Source organism: Cibotium barometz, chromosome 32, assembly GCF_041138505.1.
Source record: "Cibotium barometz isolate CiBa-2024 chromosome 32, ASM4113850v1, whole genome shotgun sequence".
Taxonomy (NCBI): Eukaryota; Viridiplantae; Streptophyta; class Polypodiopsida; order Cyatheales; family Cibotiaceae; genus Cibotium; species Cibotium barometz.
Window position 1 is genome coordinate 5,692,180 of NC_141077.1, and position 8,271 is coordinate 5,700,450.

An 8,271-nucleotide genomic window follows, 5' to 3' on the forward strand; every position below is an offset into this window, starting at 1 on the left:
AATCTGTCACCATGATTAAGCAAGATTCGTCGGATGCACAGTTTGTATATGAGGCTTTATGTGAGGACTTTGTAGACAGTCGTGTCAAATGGAAGGACCCGCCTCCTTCTTTCAGTTACAAGATTAAATTGCCGACGATTGTGTCTCCTTTGCGTAGATACTCAGAGAAAGGGATTATTCTCTTCTTTCCGGGTAAAATGCCTTCTGTGCAAGAAGTAGCTCAATGGATTCAGTCCATTCTAGGTGGACCCTTTGTAGATGGAGTTCACTTTGCAGCAAGGGGTTTTTATGATGTATTACTGTCTGATGGTCAATATAAGCAGCAGATGCTTGAAACTTCTCCCCTTATGTTTGGTGTACAGTTGGTACATGTGTTACCTTGATCCCTGACCAAGGACTATCATTCCTTGATTAGGCATCGTTATCCTGTTTGGGTCGAGGTCGTGGATTTTCCAGAATATTTGAGGGAACATTTGCCAGGTATAGCAGCCACTCTGGGCAAAGTGGTTTGTGCACCTCGTCCTACAGGAAACAAAAACAGATTTTGCATCTTGTGGGATACGGACCATGAGCAACCACCTGCAATTGCTGTTGAAGTAGAAAATGTGCGTGGCATGGGTGCACGTTACTTCAAATTAAATTGGGGAGTCTTTGCAGGTGCTTGTTTCACTTGTCATAAGTTTGGGCATATGGCTTCTGAATGTCCTTCTCTGCTGCATCCTCCGCCGTTATCTGCTGTACCTCCCATTTCAGCGAATGAGCAGCCAACTCAAGTTAAGGAGATACCAACAAATCAAGCCACTCGAAATACTCAAAAGGAGAAAGAGAAAGGAAAAGCTAAAGTTACTCCACAAGTTGTTTCTTCTTTGGCCGTGCCTAATCAACCTAAGGATAAAGGAAAAGATAAAATATCTTCGGTTGAATGGAAAACTCCGAAAAAAGCTACTATGGTTCGTCGTGCTCCCGTTCCTTCACGTAATTGGACTGCATCTGCCACTATTGCACAGTCTTCCACTTCATCGACTATGCTTTCTAGAATATGGTCGGATGTAGTTCGAGGTGCTTCCTCGAGTATGGATGCCGATGTAAATGCTTTGGATATGTGTGTTGATACGAATATGCATGAGTCTCTCTTGATTCAGGGCGAGGGCTCTCTCCCTGATTCAGTTGTTGTTATGCAGCATTGATTTTGCTGGCTGTTCACTGTATATACCTTTGTACAGATTTGATGTTTGATGCTCCAATAAAATGTCTTTCGTACAATATTAGAGGACTTTGTGATCCTAGTAAATTTAGGTTGTTTTGGCACTATGTACATAAAATGCAACCTCATGTGGTGTGTGTGCAAGAATACCTTAGTGGGTCAATCAGGTCACTTTGCTGGTTATGATATATTTTATGCGGGCACTCAGCATTGTTGGGGTAAAGGCGTTATGCCCACCCTTATAGTGTGTACAAGCCCATAAGTTATAGTACATAGTACACTTAGTACTTTTAATGTACTAAGTGCACTATGTGTACTAGTGCAATATACATGTGTGATAGGGGAGTCACACACTCATGCTTTTCATGAGTTGACTTATCCCCACAACTCTCTCTCTCTCTCTCTCCCTTGCTTCTCTGTGTATGTCTCCCATGAATGAACTCTAAACCCTAATTCAGTTCCTTCTCCCATCAACTGGTATCAGAGCAAGGTCGCCTGCTGAATCTTTCTTGGAGTGTGCCTGTATCTTTTCTGGTCTCTGCCCAGCCAGTAGGCGTGGGCTGGCTCAACTGTTGCCCAGCCAGCAGCGTGGACTGCCCAGCAGCCAGGCGGGCTGTCCAGCAGCCACGAGCGAGGAGGGCAGCATAGTGGCGCAGGCAAACACGTGTAGCGCTGGTGTACGAAGAAGCGATAGGCGAGCGAAGGCGCCAGCAATAAGCGAAAGCGTGAGCGTTGGCGAACACTGAAGGCGGCGGAGAGTCGAGTAGCGAAGGGAGCCCGTCGACTTCAGGCGTGTGGAGGGCGCACGGCGAAGCGAAGCGAAGCGCACAGCACTACACAGCGGCTGGCGCTAGGCGAAACTGAAGCGAAAGTGCTTCGCTCCACGTTAGCCAGGCGAAGCGAAAGGTGCAGCAGCAGCGTTGGGCGTCCAACTGGGTACTAGGCGGATGAGTCCTTGTCCGCTAATTCTTCAGCAGCAGGAGGCCTTCTCCTCTTGAGCGCAGGGGTACCCTCTCCGGTTCCCAGGCTGCCGGCAAGGATCCCACGCCCTGGGCAAATCGGTGGTCTGCTGAGGAAAGCTACGCTGCCCAGCCCGTACAGTACTTGCAGTTGATCTAAATTTGCAGCACAGCAGGAGCATCAGCATCAACATCAGCAAGAAGTGCCCCCTCCCCTCACCTGCACAGAGCCGAAATCGACTCCTGCAAACCTCAAATTCAGCCCGAAAATCAGAAAATCAGAGGTATTTTGCTTCAATTTTGGGAATTTCTCATCAAATCAAACAATTGAGCAGGTACAGGTGCCCTAATTGCTCAATTTTTGAGCAAAATTGGCAAAATTGGGTGACATTGGTCACAATCAGGCTAAATTTGCAGGAAATTGGTCAAATCAGGATCAATTTGCAGGAAATTGGTCAAATCAGGATCAATTTGCAGGAAATTGGATGTCGAAATTTGGGGCTTTTGATGTAATTGTGCAATTAAGCACTCATACATGCTGTATGATGTGAAAAATCGCACATTTGGGCAAAATTGCAGCAAATTGCAACAAATTGCAGTGCAAATCAAGGGGCTTTTGTGCCGATTTGGTTGATTTGCATGCAGGCAATCGCATTTGATGCTGTGGTTAATGTGCTGATGCCTTACAAGCACTCAATGTGCCTGTAAATCAAGGGGCTTTCCTGTATTTGATGTATATGTGGCCAGGGGGAAGCATCGTGAACACTCTGGATGCCTTCATATGCGCCAATGTACCATGCATGATCAGAAATTGATCTCAAATCAAGGGGCTTTTCAAGTTTGTATGCTTGTTGAGCTTGGCAAAGCAGCAGGCAAGCCATTTATGCCTTGAATCCTCAAAAATCAGCTTGCAGTCAAGGGGCTTTTGCCCAATTTCTGTTTGAGACTGTTTTATGCAGTGTACAGGACTGTAAAATTCTGATTTTCACTCATTTGGACAGCCAGGAGAGCATTTATTGCTATTGTACCTGCTGGTACAGATTTGGCACAGCTTTGTGCATGTTTTGACATGGCTGTACACTGTTTTGAGTGATCAAAAGGTTCAAATTCAGCTGCTGAAATTGCCGGTACAGGTTTGGTACATCATTGGTGAGCGCTTAGTACTGCTGTACAGTACTTTGGAAGGGCAAAAGAGGACATTTAAGGTGCTGTCCAAAATCTGCAGCAACCAGATTTTGGTGTTTTCATCACAAAAAGTGGGAGAAAAGTTGCATTCTTGCTTCCGCAGTGGGAGATAAAGCTTGGGAGAACATTTGTAAGCACTTTGTGTGCTTTGGGTGCAGTGTTTGCACATTTTGGGTGCAGTGTTTGCACATCTTGGGTGCAGTGTTTGCACATTTGCAGGGAGTCAGGCATTACAGGTTGTATTTTGCTATGGCAACCACAGGTGAGAGCTCTTCATTGCTTCACATCAAGAAGCTTGAAGGCTCGCATAATTATGATATTTGGCAAACCCAGTGCTACAATGTGTTGCTTCAGAAAAAGCAACATAAGCCTATCAAAGAAAGGGGTGTAATGCCCGCTTCTCTTACAGCTGAAGAGTGGGAAGATATGGATGAGCTGGCAAGATCTACTATCATGTTGTCTGTGTCAGACTCATTACTTTTCAGCATTCGTGAAGAGAAGACAGCTTGGGGAATGTGGCAGAGATTGCAGGACTTGTATGCCCAACAAAGTGCCTCAAGCAAAGTGTATTGGTTGAAGAAACTCATAGGTCTTCAGATGAAGGAAGGGGCTTCTATGACAGCCCATCTCAATGAGTTTAATGGTATTGTCAGCCAGGTCATCAATCAAAAGTTGGCGATGGACGATGAGTTCAAAGCCACTTTTTCGTTATGCACTTTGCCAGAGAGTTGGGACACATTCAGGACAGCCACTAGCAATTCGAATGCTATGCTGTCATATGCAGATGTTGAGGGTGCTCTTCTTCAAGAAGAGATGAACAGGAAAAACAACTCTGTTCGAAAGTCCAATGCAATGAATGCACGTGGGAGATCCCAGCAAAGGGGGAAAAGCCAAGAAAGGGGAAGGAGCAAGTCTCGCTCCAAAAAGGATTTGGAATGCCATTATTGTGGCAAGAAGGGACACATCAAAAAGCAATGCTACAAATGGAAAAATGATCAAAAGGAAAAGGGAAAAGGCAAAGACAAAGAGAAGGATGAAGCCAAAGATGTAAAGCCAAAGGGCAAAAGTGGAGTCAAGATCGAAGAAATCAATGTGTCACATGCAGGTGGCAGTGAGGATGAGGTCCTCTTTACGTCTTCACTTGATGCCCATTCACTTCTTACAGGTGGTCATGGTATGCACTCATGGATCATTGATTCAGGTGCCTCCTTTCATGTCACAGGTTGCAGAGACTTGTTTGTCAGGTACACTGCTGGCAATGAAGGAGTGGTTTATTTGGGTGATAACCATGCATGCAAAATTCTTGGCAGAGGTGACGTGAGGCTTGTATTTTCAGATGGCTCACAGCTTATGCTCCATGATGTCAGGCATGTGCCTGAGATCAAGAAGAATCTGCTTTCTACTGGACAGCTTGATGATGCTGATTATGTTACCACATTTGGTCGTGGAAAGTGGAAGATTAGTAAGGGCTCACTGGTTGTTGCCAGAGGCTCTAAGGTGGACACTCTTTATTTTATGCATGCAGGTGTTTGTCACCATGCTAATGTAAATGCAACCGAGCTGCCGGAAATTTCTATGTGGCATAGCCGGTTGGGACACATGAGTGTCAAAGGAATGGAGCAATTGTCTCGTTTGGGTTACTTGCCTTCTCTAAAGTTTTCAAGTTTTCAGTTTTGTGAGCATTGTATATATGGTAGGCAACTACAGTGCCCCCATAAGAAAGCTCTTGGACAGAAAGATGCTCAGTTAGAGCTTGTGCATACAGATGTATGTGAGATGCCTCAGCTTTCTTTGGGAGGGGCAAAATACTTTGTGTCTTTCATTGATGATGCCACACGCAAGGTGTGGGTTTATCCTCTTCGTTTGAAGAGTGATACATTCTCAGTGTTTGAGAAGTTTGTTGCTCTTGTTGAGAATCAAACTGGCAAAACACTGAAGGCTTTGCGTTCCGACAATGGTGGAGAGTATACGTCCAAACAGTTTCAGGACTTTTGTGATGCTAAAGGCATCAAGAGGGAGCTCTCTACTCCTTATGATCCTCCACAAAACGGGACAGCAGAGAGGATGAACAGGACCATACAGGAGAAGGTCCGTTCTATGTTGTCGCATGCTGCATTACCTCATGGTTTTTGGGCTGAAGCTGTTATGACAGCCGTTCACCTTATAAACAGGTCACCTAACACGAGGCTTGGTGGGAAAGTGCCAGAAGAAGTATGGACAGGGAAGCCTCCGTCATACAAGCACTTGAGAGTGTTTGGTTGCGTTGCGTACGTGCACATACGCAGGGAAATGCGCACCAAACTTGATCCTAAGTCTCACAAATGCATATTCCTAGGATATGGTGACAGAGGTGAAATGGGGTATAGACTTTGGGATCCCATGAATAGAAAGATCATACGCAGCAATGATGTCATTTTTGATGAAACATGCATGTATAAGGAGCCTGCAAGGCAACAGGAGCCTGGCAGAGTCATCTTTGATGATGATGGACATCATGGACAACAACAAAGGGCTGTAAATCAGCCATTACAGCAGGAAAACCAGCCCTTAAATGGTGCTGAAAATGGTCCAAATGGACAGCCAGAGATGGCAGAAGATATCCCTATGGATATACCACAGTTAGAGGAGATACCGGGCATGATTTTTCAGCCTTATGGCATGGAACAGGAGCCACCAATGGGTGATATGCAGGCTGGACAGCAACCTGCAAATGATGGTCATTGGGTACGGAGGTCCACTAGACCCTCCAGAGTCCCTGACAGGTTTGTTCCAGGGGTTGACTACTTGATGCTCACTGACTGTGGGGAGCCCTCATGTTATAAAGAGGCTTTACAGAGGGCAGACAAAGCTCTATGGGAGCGTGCCATGAAGTCAGAGATGGATTCTCTGCACAAAAATGGAACTTGGAAGTTGGTGCCTTTGCCTGCAGGCAAGAAGGTTTTGCCATGCAAGTGGGTATACAGGCTCAAAGTTGCATCAGATGCTAAGCCAAGATACAAAGCCAGGTTAGTGGCTAAGGGCTTCAAGCAGGAATATGGTGTGGACTTTGATGAGATCTTCTCTCCAGTGGTCAAAATGACCACACTTAGAGCTGTGTTGGCTTTGGTTGCGCATGATGATCTGGACTTGATTCAGATGGATGTGAAGACTGCTTTTCTTCACGGTGATCTCCATGAGGAGATATATATGCAGCAGCCAGAGGGTTATGCAGAGAGTGGAAAGGAGAAGCTTGTATGCAAGCTGAAAAAGAGTCTTTATGGGCTCAAACAGGCACCAAGAGAATGGTATCATAAATTTGATACATTCATGAAATCTCAGAAATTCAGGAGAAGTGACATAGATCACTGCTTGTACACCAAGAAAGCTTTGGATGGCAGTCTCTTGATTCTCATTTTGTATGTTGATGATATGTTGATTGCCGGGAAATCTCGTAAAGAGATGGATGCTTTGAAGAAGAGGCTGCATGAAACCTTTGATATGAAGGATTTGGGTGATGCAAATCACATTTTGGGTATGCGGATACTTCGGGACAGAAATCAGCATGTGTTGTATTTGTCTCAGAAGGAATACATTGGCAAAGTCTTGCAGAGGTTCAATATGGACGGGGGGAAGAAAGCTAGTACTCCTTTGCCTCCATATGTGAAACTCAGTGCTATGGACAGCCCACAGTCAGATAGAGACAGGGCTGATATGGCCAAGATTCCGTATGCTTCAGCTTGTGGCAGTCTCATGTATGCCATGGTTGCTACTAGGCCGGACATTGCATTTGCAGTGGGAGTGGTTTCTAGATACATGGCCAACCCTGGCAAGAAGCATTGGGAAGCAGTGAAAGGTGTCATGAGATACCTGAAGGGCACACAGGATTTGTGCATTTGCTTTGGCAAACAGGATGCATTAGTGCATGGTTACACGGATTCGGATTATGCCGGTCATCCAGATAACCGGAAGTCTACTACCGGTTATGTATTTACATTCACAGGAGGTGCTGTGTCATGGATATCCAGGATGCAGAAGTGCACTGCCTTATCTACTACAGAGGCCGAGTATATTGCAGCCACAGAGGCTTGCAAGGAGGCATTATGGCTATCTCGGTTAGTGGTTGATTTGGGCTATACAGGGGATATTCCATTGTTGCATTGTGACAGTCAGAGTGCCATTCAGTTGGCAAAGAACCCTGTCTTTCATGCAAAGACAAAGCATGTGGATGTGAAGTATCACTTCATCAGAGAGGTGATAGAGAACAAGCAAATTCAGCTTGTTAAGATTCATACGGATGACAACCCGGCTGATCTGTTGACGAAGAGTTTGCCTCCGGAGCGGTTTGCTCATTGCAGACACTTGATGGGCATTGGATGAGGCCATTTTCAGCCTTGATATGGCTTTGTATATTATCATGTACATGCTGATTTTTTCTTTTCCTTTACTTAAGGGCACTTTGCCTTTAAGTGGGAGGTTGTTGGGGTAAAGGCGTTATGCCCACCCTTATAGTGTGTACAAGCCCATAAGTTATAGTACATAGTACACTTAGTACTTTTAATGTACTAAGTGCACTATGTGTACTAGTGCAATATACATGTGTGATAGGGGAGTCACACACTCATGCTTTTCATGAGTTGACTTATCCCCACAACTCTCTCTCTCTCTCTCCCTTGCTTCTCTGTGTATGTCTCCCATGAATGAACTCTAAACCCTAATTCAGTTCCTTCTCCCATCAAGCATTACTCGGGAGTTTTTATGCTTGTTAAGCATGATCTGCAACCAATGTTGGCCTACAATGATTCTGCTGGCAGATGGATGGTCATTCAATGTTTATTGTATGGACAAATTTATGAATTTGCAGCAGTTTATGCACCACAAAGCTCAGCTGACAGGGCAAATATATGGTCACAAACGTTGGCTTATCCCTGGCTCCATAATGCATTC